Source organism: Gadus morhua, chromosome 4, assembly GCF_902167405.1.
Source record: "Gadus morhua chromosome 4, gadMor3.0, whole genome shotgun sequence".
Classification (NCBI taxonomy): Eukaryota; Metazoa; Chordata; class Actinopteri; order Gadiformes; family Gadidae; genus Gadus; species Gadus morhua.
The window spans coordinates 37137137-37153136 of record NC_044051.1 but is presented as its reverse complement, the minus strand read 5'-3'; positions in this window follow the sequence as shown (position 1 = coordinate 37153136).

Sequence of the window (16000 nt, the reverse complement as noted above, 5' to 3'; positions counted from 1 at the left end):
CGGAATCAGAATAGCGGCCATTTTCATCACCTTAAAGTGAACCGTTGAGCTCAGTGGTTGAACTTCCTGCCCAAGACCCAGATTTCCCCACAACACTCATATCAAACATTTCTCACATCCGAAGTTGTCGAGCTTGTCGTATGCTATAAAATCGCCGGCGGGGCGATTAAACACAAGTCACGAGTGCCCGAGCCGAGGCCCCTTTGCTACCACGTCAGGTTTTAACCCCGCTGTGAGATGTAGTTCATGAATTCACACACTCGCTTGACATTAGCATTTAAACAAGAAATTACAAGCGTGCATATTTTACGCATTCATGGCGTGTCCGTTGGGGTCTATTATTCAAGGAGAAACATCGGACGATGTCGGACTTTTGACACAGTGGTCCGTCGTGACCGTTTTTGTTATGGGTTGTCAAGGACAACAGGTGATGGGGGCGGCCCCGGGAGAAGTATTGTGTCGATTGAAAGAGAGACGGCGGGGGAGAGAGAGAGAGAGAGAGAGAGAGAGAGAGAGAGAGAGAGAGAGAGAGAGAGAGAGAGACGCATGAAAGACCGCGGGGGAGAGAGAGAGAGAGAGAGAGAGAGAGAGAGAGAGAGAGAGAGAGAGAGAGAGAGAGAGAGAGATGGCAGGGGAGAGAGAGAGAGAGAGACGCATGAAAGACCGCGGGGGAGAGAGAGAGAGAGAGAGAGAGACGCATGAGAGACAGCGGGGGAGAGAGAGAGAGAGAGAGAGAGAGAGAGAGAGAGAGAGAGAGAGAGAGAGAGAGAGAGAGAGAGAGAGAGAGAGAGAGAGATGGCAGGGGAGAGAGAGAGAGAGAGAGTGACAGAGTGTTGGACAGTGAGACCTAGAAATTAAGGAAGAGAGAGAGAAGGAAAGGGATAAAAAGGGAATGGAATACCACGTTTTAATTTTCAGTTATCATATCGGTTCAGGAAATATGAAATATAAAACACAAAAACGACTGGTGCTAATCCAGCTTTCATACATAATAGAAAATCATCCATATAACATGTACTGTATTAGTTGATGGGGCCGGCTCTACATTACCATTTTAACAAGAAATAATGAAATGGGAGAATATGCAAACCTCAATCCAGTGGCGCCTTTCTCATTCAACACCACCCAACCCGATCCACGGAGAGGATGGGTGCTGGGGGGGGGAGGGGGGGGGGGGGGGGGGGGGGGGGGGGTTGTGGGACTCCATGGGGGGGGGGGGGGGGGGGGGGGGGTTAAATTTTTCTGAATCAGCCCTAGCCCTAGGGTTGTTTAAGGACATGCTCCCTCCTTCTCATCACCTCCCCTCCCCTCCCTTATCGTCTGACAGCTTATCTGGCACTGAACACTCCACTGTTCCCGATAATGGTTCGGATGGGGGGGGGGGGGGGGGGAAGGAGGGTTGGGGTGGGGGTGGGTATAGGGCGTCCCCCGTCCCACATCTCTCTTCTTCCCAACGAGGTCTCTCCTCGCAGGGTTCAACTGGGACTCATTCCCTCTTGTCATCCCGTCCCGCTCGCTGAAACGCTCCCCGAGATGCTGCGGATATGCGGTCTGAGATTGAGCTGAGCGCGCTGGCCTCGCCGGCCTCAGTGGCAGTGTCTGATCGGGTGTGAAGTACAGGCTGAGGCAACGAACGGGAGGTTTGGTTCAGGAGGGGCGAGTCTAGTGAGGGCGAGGGCGTTCGTCTGGGCGCTCGGAAAGGCACCGGGTTTCGATCCCTGACGTCTGGAGTCTGAACTCTAAAAGGGATACTTGCTCCCCTAGACTCGGCATAGCCTCCCCCCCCCCCCCCCCCCCCCCCACCCCAACACATCTGGCACTTAATGTACGCACTTGTTGAATGTTTTACATCCTGGCACTTATTTTACACACTTATTGTATGTTCTAAGTCCTAGCACTTAATGTACACACTCATTGTATGTTTTATGGCCTGGCACTTGAAAAAAGTATTTAGCATTGCATCCTTTCCTAGCTATGTTAGTTGTATACGGGGAAGGGTTTAACCTCTATTGTTGTTTCTCTTTCTTCTGAAAAAATGTGCCATCAGTCGTTGTTTTTGCCAACAACTTGCATATTTCTCGACAGCAATACATTTTTACCATTCCAGAACAGCTAGCTCCCTCGTAACATCAAGAGACAAACATGACATTAAAAACACAATCTACCTATCTTTCCCATGGCAAGGGTTCTCTTAACAATGCATCTCTAACTAGCTAACGAGCTTGCTAACTCTGACTAGCTAGAGTCTAGCTCATTTTTTGCAATCAAAATGACCCTGAAGCCATTTTTATCTATTTATTTTACAGGATTTAAGGTTTAAAAAGGTACGGCGATCAGACCTGGTTACATAGCCACAATGCTTACCTTGTTTTGTTTGCAAGGCAAACTGAACTGAACTGTGGCAGAAATGTAATGTTTTTTTAATTACCTCTCTCGTTATTTTTACGTTTCTGTACATTTTTGAGAACATAAATATAACATTAATCACAAAACATGTTTATTGCAACATCCGGCAGAAGTAATGATAAACCTTCATTAGTTTATGTGGTTAACTAGCTAACATAGGCCTTTTGACCGGTCGGGTGACTGGGTTCATTTTTTAAACGATTCTCTTCATGAAGTGAATATTACCCATGCTCTACTTTGGGACTGTCAAAGTGCTACTGCCATTAAATGCCAGTATACAAAGGAAAAAGGTCAAACTGGCAGTAATGTCCACTTTCCACTGACTAAACTCATGTTTTTATTCTATCAGTTTCCTCTTTCCCTGTCGCTCCTGTCAATCCACACCACAGGAGGGCTGTTTCCAATATAAATGCTCAAGCTGGATCTACAATTTTCTTTACCATTGAAGTTCATGTTTAAATTTAGAATATTGAAATTCTGGGCCTAGACCCATCATTTACATTTACCTTTACATTTCATGCATTTAGCAGACACTTTTACCGAAGCGACCGTCCAATTACATTTTGGCAGAAGAAAGAGAATCAAGAATATAGCCTATCGCTGTCCAGAAAGGATGTTCGTAGAACCAAGTGCAAAGCAATAGCAATCGTTAGGGTTACCCGTTTCCCGTAAACAACAGAGATAGTTTGGATAATATGCTACATGATGCTTAGCACTATTTTCAAGTGCAAGGATGTACAACATACAATAATCGCATTAGAGTGGTGTGGGGTGGCTCTGCAGAGTCTGGTAGAAATCTGAACAAGTGAGTCTTGAGTCTTTGCTGTTACCCCCTCGTGGGGTAACAGCAAACAGCCACCGGCCACCTGTCCCAGCGACCACCTCGAGCACTCTGTTTTTAATTAATCTCCGTCGCCACGGTTTCACCTCAAAACAGTTTTGATGGAAATCACATCAGAAACATAATCAGAGAGATGGGTTAGCTGCACTAATTGCTTTCTCCGAGGAACGTCAAAGACAGTTATTTATTTCTCAGTGTCAAAACAAACAACTCACGACGATCTCTGATCTAATTAATAATAAAAACTACTGAGGTGCACCTGATTGCATGTGTCTCCGGAAGCTTCCTTTATATTTCCACATGATGCTCCGGCAAATTGGGTTGTTGTCGGTCGGATAAACATTAAAAAAACAACCCCTCAAACATCGGTTATAGAGTTGCGTCATCTGAGGTTGGAAACAGCAAGAGTTCGCTATTTCTAATCTGTTTGCTTTCTTTTCCCGGTGTTTTGAATGAATCAATCTTTATACATACTGTGCATTTCTTGCAAAGCAGCAATTGTTTTAACCAAGTATTAACCAAGGGAAACAACACTATACAGAATACACAATGAGTTAAAAATAACAATAACCCCCGAATCACAGAGATTCCATTGAGCAAACAGCAGAACAAACGAAGAGTGAAATGCTAAACCATAAAAATGTATTCTATACTTAGTTTCATAATCTGCTTTACATGCCATACTGTTCAAAGGAAAGCAACATGATTTGGATGATAATACAGGTTTTTAATCACGCCGTTATATTCTCCAGGACAGCTGGCACCTATAGCCTATATATAGGCCCCAGTGTGCTGACTCAGCTCCCACTAGTGATAATGGTACAGCCCTTATCTCTTAATTGTCCTTGTTTCTAACTTACACTAACACAACCCGGGAATCTAGGCTATAAGCTGAAAACTAACGTGTGTGTGTGTCTGTGTGTCTGTGTTTGCATGCATGTCAATGTGTGTGTATGTTTGCATGCAGGTCAATGTTTATGTGTGTGTGTGTGTGTGTGTGTGTGTGTGTGTGTGTGTGTGTGTGTGTGTGTGTGTGTGTGTGTGTGTGTGGGTGGGTGGGTGGGTGGGTGGGTGGGTGTGTGTGTGCGTCTGTGTGTGCGTGAATGTAATGCAAGTGGTACACAATGCAGTGTGCCCTAAAAACAGAAAATCGTTTTCTAAATGCCATTAACCACCTCACACTTCACTTCATTCACTTTCGCTTAATCTTTCCCTCATATCATCACTCTTATTCTCATTATTATTATTGTGGTCGCAACGTCATATGAAGCCGATCGCTGGTTTATCGTCCAAGTGAGTGGCAGAGTGAGTGACAGCTCTAAAGAGGTGCACAGCAACGCACGACGCCTTCATCCGTCCGCTGACGGCTAGCCTCCGCTACGCCGCGGGCCGCTGCCACACGCTAACGACACCGGATCAGGCTAACACTGGGAGGGCACACACAAGAACGGATGCAAACACAGAAACACCCACACACACATGAACGCAGAAACAAACACGCAAGCACTGAAACGGACAAACACACACACACACGCACACACAGACACAAACGCACACACGGACAAGCACACATAGACATACCCTTTCTGATATTCAGCCGGGCACTAAAACAAATTCTGCCACTAACTCCCACACACAGAGACACACACTCACTCCTACAAACACACTGACACAACTCGCACCGCTCCCGCACAAAACTCATGCACACACACACACACAGACATGCATACTCACTCCAAAAAAAAACACTCTCAAAAACAAAACACACACACACACACACACACACACACACACACACACACACACACACACACACACACACACACACACACACACACACACACACACACACACACACACACACACACACACACACACACACACACACACACGGCCGGTCAGCCCCAGAACAATAAGAAGGAGCTCTGTATCTGAGAGTCGTGTCATTATCCTCAAGCAGCCTCACTCCACCGTCCCAGCCATCATTAGCCCTGTGTGTGTGTGTGTGGTGTGTGTGTGTGTGTGTGTGTGTGTGTGAGTGTGTGTGTGCCGTAAACGTTGTCCCTGCCCTGTGTATGTGTGTGGCGTGCATGCCGATGATGCCCTGTGTGTGTGTGTGTGTGTGTGTGTGTGTGTGTGTGTGTGTCTGTTTGTGTGTTTGTGTGTGTTGCGTGCATGCCTCCTGTCCTGTGTGTGTGTGTGTGTCTGTTTGTCGCGTACCACGTCCCTTCCCTGTGTGTGTGTGGCGTGCACGCCGCTGCTGCCCTGTGTGTATTGTGTGTGTGTGTGCCGTGCACACTGCCCTGTGTGCGTACTGCCCTGTGTGTGTGTGTGTGTGTGTCTGTGGTAATGACCTTGTGTCGTAGCGGGGCTGTCACAGTTTATATCCGTAATGGTTCTCAGGCCGCTGCTCCCACCGCTGACTATGGGAATAAAGAGACGCATGGTGTGATGTGCACGCACACACACACACACACACACACACACAGACTCACAGGTGTGCACGCTCACGCATGGACACTCACACACAAACACGCACACACACACACACACACACACAGGTGTGCATGCAGCCACACACACAGAAGGGTGCATGCATGAGCGCACGCACACAAACATACACATAATTACCCATCACAACACATGCACACATAAATGCTCCAACGCTCGCACACCCAGAGACACATGCACACAAACTCATCCCCACACACATAGAGTCTACAGACACTCTTCAGAGACTCTTAGACACATTAGCAAATCTTTGCATGACTACACACACAAACGCACACACACACACACACACACACACACACACACACACACACACACACACACACACACACACACACACACACACACACACACACACACACACACACACACACACCCGCACACACACGCGCAGAGACAAATACACTCCCAAGCACAAACCACGCGTACACTCAATTACAAACAAAAGCACACAACAGTGTGCACACACAGAAACAGAAACACACACACACACACACACACACACACACACACTTACCCTTTCCCTGTCCTCTGAGGGCCTAACGCGGTCCCCCCTGGGCGCAGAGTGGCAGTGAGCCGGGCCTTCCACACGCTAACACAACTGGCTCACTGGTGTACGTGTGTGTGTGTGTGTGTGTGTGTGTGTGTGTGTGTGTGTGTGTGTGTGTGTGTGTGTGTGTGTGTACGTTTGTGTATTCATGGTTGAAGGAGAGAAAGGAGAGAATGGGACTGTTGACTTTTGGTGTTTAGAGAGAGAGTTAGTCCTTAGTTTGTGTGTGTGGGTTTGTGTGTTTGTTTCTGTGGGAATAAGGGAATTGTGTTTGGTTGTACAGAGAGAGTTTGTGTGTAAGAAAGGGTGTATCAAGGGAATCTGTGTATGTGTGTTTGTTTGTTTTGGTGATGTATAGAGATTGAGGAGGGACAGTGTGCAGGTTCAAGAGAGAGGGAGATAGAGTGTGTGAGAGAGAGACACACACAGAGAACGAGAGCGAGAGAGAGGGGGGGTAAGAGAGAGAGAGAGAGAGAGAGAGAGAGAGAGAGAGAGAGAGAGAGAGAGAAGGAATAACAATAGTATTGTCCAAAATGTTCCGACCTTACGATTGCTGGTTGTGTTGTGAGTTCGACCTTTGACCTGAGTTTGTGAGCTTAAACCTGAACTTTGACCTCATGACTAATAAATCTACAGCCGTACATCTTCCCCAGCCACACAGGTGTTCAATAAAATATATTCTTCCAGCAACATATCTTCGTGTCACACAAAAATGTGACGAGCAGTTATTAATCTACTTTGCAGATGTACCATAATCTATTACGATAACTCGAAAAAACCCTGTCAGTTTTCAAACCTTTTCAAAGCGCAAATCTATGAAGCACATTCTTCTCGACCAAATGTGAATCGGTAAAGGTACAAAAATGTGTTTCAAAAACGTGTTTTTTCGAGGGTAAAGTCGTTTCCTTGACTTTGCTTTTATTTTTGTTATTTTTTTATGTTACATTTAATTTCAATAGAGATGTCTGTAATCTTTCATATAAAACATTAAAACCTCAATATAGAAACAAATGCTAAAATGCCAAGAATGTTAAATGCTAAAAGCGTAAAACCATTGTGTAAAAGGTCAGCTTGAAGCCTTGTTAATGAAAATGTGAAAATCTTCTCTAATGTTATCTGACTTAGACTCAAAGGGTCCTCCTACACACCATATTATTTTGCTAAGCAGACCCTGTTCAAAGCGACATACTATACGAGTTCATTTGTCAGAAAAAAGAGAAACGACAATATATCGCTGTGGGTACAGTAGGGATATTCATAGAACCATGTGCCAAGCACTAACCATCACTAGGTTAACCCATTCCCCGTATGCAACAAAGATAGGTAGGATAAGATGCTACACAATGCCAAGTACTATATTTAAGTGACAGGACGTCGAACATACAATAAGTGTGTACATTGAGTGCCAGGACGTAGAACATACAATAAGTGTGTACATTAACTGCCAGGACGTTCAACGTACAATAAGTGTGTTCATTAAGTGCCAGGACGTTCAACATACAATAAGTGCGTACATTAAGAGCTAGGAGGTACAACATACAACAAGTGTGTAGGAGGGGTGGGAGGGGGTGGCTATGCAATCGTACTGGGACTCTGTCTGTCTGTCTGGCGGCATGAAGACTACTCACACACCCTACCCCCTGGCATCATGTGGGTGTGCAATGTACAGCACCTATAAGTAAACCACACACACACACACACACTAACACCCACACACACACACACACACACACACACACACACACACACACACACACACACACACACACACACACACACACACACACATACACACACATAAAAAGCGTCACTCTTTCACACTCACAGACACACACTCACGCCACTCTCAAACACAGAAACGCACAAAAACACACACACACACACTTCCACACTAACACATCGGACAGCACGTACAAGCAAGGTTTGAGTCTGGAGTAACTGAGGGAATCGACCATTTTTCAGAGGAAAAACACGGTAACTGTGTTTCAGAGGAACAAAGTCCCACGCACACACACACACACACACACGCACACGCCCGCACCTTTCTTTCATGTTGCCGCTTGATCGCACAGGCGGGCAGAGGTGCACTCTGTTGTCGAAACAAATTCAAAAAGGACGCCTCCATTCCGCCAGCAGAACGTGACTTTGGATCAAAAGGGAATCCCCCCCCCGCCCCCCGCTGCATCCAGGACCACCGGGTGTAATCCATTCTGAGGGTCCCTCAAATACTTGGGCTCCCAAGCAGAACAGGACAGAACGGTGTGTGTGTGTGTGTGTGTGTGTGTGTGTGTGTGTGTGTGTTTGTGCGTGTGTGTGGGGGTAACATAGGACATGTATATCCATGTGCGTTCGTATGTGTTTGTGTGTGTACATGCGAGTGTTTGAGGGTGAGAGTGTGTATATCCCTGTCCGTGTGTGTGTCTCTGTCCGTGTGTGTGTGTGTGTGTGTGTGTGTGTGTGTGTGTGTGTCGAGGAGGGATAGAACAATGAAAGGTAACCCGCTTAATATTTTAGCGCAGGCCACACAGGCCACACAGGCCACACAGACACACACACACACACACACACACACACACACACACACACACACACACACACACACACACACACACACACACACACACACACACACACACACGATAGGTGTGGAACCATGTCACTATGCCATATATTCCTTTCGTCCCCTTCCCGGGCTGAATGGTCATTCTCATGGGTTGTCGCTGAAGATAATCACTGTTATCATCACAGTATCGCGGTGAGCATTTCATAAGTCAAACAAAGTTTGGGGTGACATGTGACTCATGAGGTGGGGTGGGTTAGCTGGAAACCAGAAGGTTGCTGGTTCAATCCCCGGCTCCTCCTAGCTGTGTATCAAGGTGTCCCTGAGACTGGTGTCACCCTCACTGCTCCTGACCACCGTCGGTGTGTGAATGTGTGCACAAATTGGTGAATGTGAGGCAATATTGTAATGCGCTTTGAGTCTCCGATGTTTAGAAAAGTGCTGTAAAAATGCGGTCAGTTTGCCATTTAACAATGTTCAACCTCAATGACTGCGACCCTCTCTGACATTGTTGTGATTCCAAAATGGTTTTCCTTTGATGAAGAGTTCCACTCCCTGTTGGCCTGTTCTGGTTTAGGGACGACTTAGTGGGTTGAGTTTAGTATCAATAAACACTAATCTTTTAAAAGCCTTAAATCCTCACTTTGAACTTTCACAGTTGGAAGTGCAGAGCGTGTGAGTCTTAACCAAGGGGGCTCCTCAATAAAGCAATCAAATCCATCTTCAACTTAATGCCAAGAGCAATCTATCTTCCTTTTTCCCTGGCGTATATAACAAACTCTCTTCATCATTATCCTCAGTCGTTTTCCGACTTGGGAAATGAGACTGATCTTGTCCACGGATTTGATAAATAAACTGGATCCATTCAAATGCCAGTTGCAGAATGTGTGTGTCTGTGTGTGTGTGTGTGTCTGTCTGTGTGTCATTGTTCTCGGTGTAGTGTGTTTTTTCTCCACCGCACGCAAGGGACATTTTTGTGTGATGTCGAGAAAGCGAGCCAGAGAGAGAGAGAGAGAGAGAACAAGACATGGATGTAGAGAGATTAGGATAGAGGGATGAAAACATAGCGAGTGAAAAAATGAGAGAGAGAGAGCAGAACAAACAGAAAATAAAAGTTAAAGAGAGAGAGTATCATGGATGCAGAGATTCAGATGAAGACTAATGAAAAAGAATGATAGAGAGCCATTGAGTTAAGATGGGGAGCAAGAGAGAGAGAGAGAGAGAGAGAGAGAGAGAGAGAGAGAGAGAGAGAGAGAGAGAGAGAGAGAGAGAGAGAGAGAGAGAGACAGAGACAGAGAGTAAGCAAGACACAGTGAAAAAGGGAGAGAGATGGACAGAGAGAGCCAGTTTCATCACATCACCGCTGCACAGACCCCCAGACCCCTTATTGCTGTGTGTATGTGTGTGTGTCAGTGTTTGATGCTTCTAAAGAGAGGATTAAAAACAGCCGGAGTTCATTGCAAACAAATGTGTCCAAACGCAAGCTCTATAAAGGAGAGACTATGATGAAGCAGAAACCAAGTGACTTCAAGGGCAGAAGGCCTTCTCTACAGCGCACATGCTTTATGTTGACACGTTTCATGTCTCTGAGAGAGAGAGAGAGAGAGAGAGAGAGAGAGAGAGAGAGAGAGAGAGAGAGAGAGAGAGAGAGAGAGAGAGAGAGAGAGAGAGAGAGAGCGAGAGAGAGAGAGAAAGAGAAAGAGAGAGAGACATGGATGGGGATTTGTGATATCTAACCTAACTCTACTCTCCTGACGCTGCTAATTCACTCTGCCTCATTGGCTATATCTTAAGCCAATCAGAGTGCTTCTTACAATCCATAATCACTATTTGCCCGAGACATCTATCTGCCGCAGTCATCTGACCCCGGCATTGTTGGCGCTAAATACAAGTTAGACCTTAAAGTAGGAATTTAATTATGTTATTAAGTTTAAAAGGCTAACGATATCAACATTTTGCCAAAATATGACTTGCTGTGAGGCTAACGAAATTATGTAAGGAAACTGGATCGGGACAAATCTGAACACCAATGAAGGGGTGGTTGTTGGGAGAGTCGTTATGAGAAAGTCACGTCGAGTAGTGAAGCCGCTCGCAACAACAGCAGCGCACACAGTCCGGTGTTCGACAGTCGTCCGCGTCCAAAGGCAAAGTCTCGGCAGCGTGTCTGAGCTGCGGCTACGTGCTAGCTAGCCGCAGCAACCGCACGGTGAATCATCCATTTTGCATTGGATCACTGACCGCAGCAAGCACCGCGTTGCTCCTCCATGTTTGATGGCTCAACCCTTGATCGCAGCAGGGATGAGGTCTTCCAGAACATAAAACACACAGAAGGAAAGGCCTTCTGGCAAGGTGTGGTGCTGCCGGAGGAATCAATACCTCGATGGGGCTGTATCTCCTCTGTTCTTTCAGCCCTGCCTTTATTCTTCTCTTTGAGCCTGTGTGTGTGTGTGTGTGTGTGTGTGTGTGTGTGTGTGTGTGTGTGTGTGTGTGTGTGTGTGTGGTGTGTGTGAGTGTGGACGACCGGTTGAAGCAGCCTCACCTGGTCCCACGTCTGAGTGGTCTGACCTGCATTGACCGATCGACGTGCAACAGGTTAAACCAGCCATCACCTCTCTCTCTCTCTCTCTCTCTCTCTCTCTCTCTCTCTCTCTCTCTCTCTCTCTCTCTCTCTCTCTCTCTCTCTCTCTCACACACGAGCAAGATGAACCTCCTCCTCTGTATCACTATACTCAACCTCTGCAATGAACCCGTTTCGACAACAGCCCCTGTAGTCCTGGATTCGGAGGCCCCCAGTGAAAGCCCCCTAGGGGCGGCGTGCGGCCTGGACTATACGACCCTGACCCCCAATAGGGCGCCATCCTCTCCAGAGCGCTTTGGACACAGACGGGCTCGCCAAGGACACACTGGGACACCAGCGGCGGGGACGGACAGACGCCTCCCTCCCGGGACCGAAGGGGGAGGCTAGCCACCACAGGCAGCTGTCTGGTGGCTAGCCTCCCCGGGACTCGTTCCTCTGCAGTCCAAAGCAGCCCAGGCCCTGACACCCCTCGGCCTGCCGGGGCGTCTACCCAAGGCCCCTGCTCCACGAAGGCCGACGTGGAGAGGGCCTACGGTCTCCTCAACAACCCTATCAACCCTAATCCCGTGTAGCATGAAGCCTGGACGTTGCTGCACACACAAACAGACACACACTCACTTGAACACACACTTCCTAGTGAACATGTATGCCGGAAGGAGACTTTGATTTTTGTTTGCTATTGATGCATTAGTCATTTCTAAGAGATTGTTCATCCAAATAGACAAAATTAGTTTGGATCATTCGGTCAATAAGAGGCAGGAAGCCTACAGCCCTTCAGAAACCAGTGTGGATTTTCCGTGACAGGACCCGCCTCCTTGTCAGGCAGACCCGTTTGATTGACACACAGCCACAACCAACCACAGAGAGCACAGCCGGGTGCAGCACTCAATTTGAAATGTGATTCAGGACAGCTGCTGAAGTCGGGCGGGAGGAAAGAACCTGCGGATGTGACTACGGACAATAAACCTCTTCACCTCAAGTAGTTGCAACGGAACTATGTTACGATGCTGACCTGCCGAACTCATCATTACCTCGGTAGACAGACCGTAACCTATGTCTGACCCTACGTGGTGCACTGAACTTTACCTGCCTAGGGAGTTAGGTGTGAGGTACTCACCGCAGGTCCGTCTCCCGCCGCACCAGCCCTCGCTTTGACTCCAGTTCGTTCAGGTTCCCCGGGTATTTGAGAACGTGTGTCCTTCGTGTTAATCCAAGTCTCACCTGCAGAGAGCCAGCTCCACAGACTCTGTACCCAGAGTCTCACAACCTGAGACTCACCTGCAGCCACAGCTGTTAATGAGCACCTGAACACTGCCCCCCCTGTGTGATGTCAGTACTGAACCTACCCATGACACTAACCAGCACACGAACGCTATCTCTATTCCTCATATCGTACCAAACTAATCCTTTACGTTCTAGGAGTAGGAACGCAGAGAGCCGATGGGAATCGTGGCTGCGGTTGACGTAGACCTTTGCATTTTACATTGAGAGCATTTGGACGATGTCATCCAAAGCGACTTACAATAAGTACATTTGTCAGAAGAAGGAGAAACAACACTATATCGCTGTCGGTACAAGAAGGATGTTCATAGAACATCATACTGTCATCATTAATAGAAACAAGTGCCAAGCACTGACCATCGTTAGGTGCATTCCCCGTATGCAACAAATATTGCTAGGATAAGTTCCTACACAATGGTAAGTATTATTTTAAGTGCAAGAATGTACAACATTCAATAAGTGCGTCCGAAGGGGAGGCTATGTCGAGTCTCGGGGAACTCTGAACAATTGAGTCGTGATGGACATCCTGCTAACGAACGGGACGGTTCAGCGACTAGTGGCAAGGCCTCTTGCTCGACGAATCACAGAGGTCAGGCGGTGGACATTTGGGATTTGACCCAGCATCTTCTGGCTGGGAGCTAACAAGCTCAATAAGGAGACTTTTAAATGGAGGTTTTGGGCAAACTTGAGGAATCACCCGTTCACCATGAGGTTTTGTTTTGACAGGAGGTCGCACTGAAGAGGTCTGAGTCAACCGCAGGTTGGAAACGCTCAGAAGATAATAGGGTTAAAGAGAGGTAACCCTGGGGATTTCAGTGGAATGTGTGCTTCTTTGTGTGTGTGTGTGCGTGTGTGTGTTTGTTTGTGTGTATGTTGAATGTGTGTGTGTGGGTGTGTGGGTGGAATGCATGCATCTGTGTGTGTGGAATGATTGCATCTGCGTGTGTGTTGGTGTGTGTGCGTGCGTGTGCATGCAGGGCTTCATGTCAGTGCAGGCTTTTTTGGGGTGTGTACGCTTTTGTGTCGATACAGTCGGCATGCTGTGTGTTTTGTGTCTACGTGGTGTTTCTCCCACAATTTTGACACGCGTGTATAAATATGTTTCTGTGTGTGGGAGTTTGTATGTGTATATGTGTGTGTATGTGTGTTTGTGTGTGTCTGGATATACATATGTATGCGTGTGTGTGTGTTTGTGTGCATGGATATATAAATATATGTGTGTGTGTGTGTGTGTGTGTGTGTGTGTGTGTGTGTGTGTGTGTGTGTGTGTGTGTGTGTGTGTGTGTGTGTGTGTGTGTGTGTATGTGTCTGTTAAGAGCATCAAACACTCCACTCCAGATGTCTACGGTGCAATCCCTCTGCCCAATTACCTCTGGACATCTGGGGTCCATAAACAGATCCTGTTAGTCTCTCTGTCTCTCTCTCTCTCTCTCTCTCTCTCTCTCTCTCTCTCTCTCTCTCTCTCTCTCTCTCTCTCTCTCTCTCTCTCTCTAATTCCCTCTCTCCATCTCGATCACTCCTTTACTTGTTCTCTCTCTCTATTTCTCCGTCGTTATCTTTCTCCTTCGTCTCTCTATGTCCCTCTCTCACCCTCTGTCCCCGCCGTCTCTCTGTCTGTCTCTCACCCCCTTACCCCTCTGTCTCTCTATGTCTGTCTCTCACCCTCTTACCCCTGTCTTTCTACACTGACGCATGTGTCATTGTTAGTTTGCAACTGGCGCAGAGCGTTCTTTACCCTCCTGCGCCACGCGTCGGTAAATTAGGGAATGATCTTGCACCCCAAGGGGTCGGTTCGGCAAAAGGAGGAGGCGTGTTCTGGCGCAAACGTTCCCTTTTGCTATTTTGCAGTTTCAGAAAACAATTCCGCCACAAACCAGGAACTACCTGGTTTAAAGTCAGTGGCGCGTTGTTCAGATGATATTTTAAGGGCGTATGCATAATGCTGCTAGTGCACCTCGCGCATACACTTTGCTTCTCTCATCTACCTAGTAGGCGCACATTCTTGGTAAATTATTTGGGAAAGAACAGCTGATACAGCGGTAATAACTTGTACTTTTAAATCAATGCATCTGCAAATACCGTGCATCAAACACCTATTTTCTTGACACAGACATTGTGGACAAGCCCATAACTTTTAGGATTGATGAGTATTTGATCGTGAGAAAACTTTGTTTACCGCGAGTGAGTGTTAGAGGACTCAGTATTTCTGAAGTTGTGGAAGAAAACGCTATTCCATGTGTGAATTAGGCCATATTATTTGGCCATAAACTGAGCCATTTGAAGTTTGAAACTCATGTGGTCATGCATCTGTCTCATCGGAGACTGCAAACGCGCTGTCAAAATATCAACTCGTCAGATTCAAATGCACTCATGGCTCTTCAAGGGGATGGGAGATGGCACTCTCATTGGTTTATTGCAGGTTACGCCCAAACCAGACCTACGGGTAATTAGGCTACTTCAGACCAACCCTTTTTAGATTTGCGCCGGGCGCAAGAGTCATTTATCCGCCGGTAAACTAGCGACATCGCCATAGACCCGCCAACAAGCTACTTGCATTTGGCGCTTCTCACTTGCGTTTCAGACGGTTAAAATAGGGCCCTATGTCTCTCTCACCCTCTTACCCCTGTCTCTCTCTAACCCTCTTTCCCCTCTGTCTCTCTATGTCTCTCTCTCAACCTCCTTTGTCTCTTTTTTGTATCTCTCCAGATCTATTCTCTCCTCCCCCGTCTGTCTTTGTATGCATCTTTCCTCTCCCCCTCTGAGCTCGTCTCTGTGCTGGCACCATTTCACAGTAGGTGGGACACACTCTCTCACTTGAATACAGAAACACCAACTTACCTGAACATACACACACACACACACACACACAGACTCTCACTTGAACGCACGGACACACACGCTCACTTTGACAGACAGACACACAAAGACACACTCCCTTTAACACACACACACACACACACACACACACAGACGCACTCACTTGAACACACACACACACACACACACACACACACACACACACACACACACACACACACACACACACACACACACACACACACACACACACACACACACACACACTCCCTTTAACACACACAGACACACACTCACTTGAACAAACACAAACTCACTTTAAAACACACGCACACACACATTTGCATCCTGCTGACACCAAATAACTGCAAAAAAAACATTATTTGCCTTCCTAAATGCCACCTGCGGCCCGACCGTCCTCTTCTGTGTGCATAGCGGGATATCGTCCGGTACGAT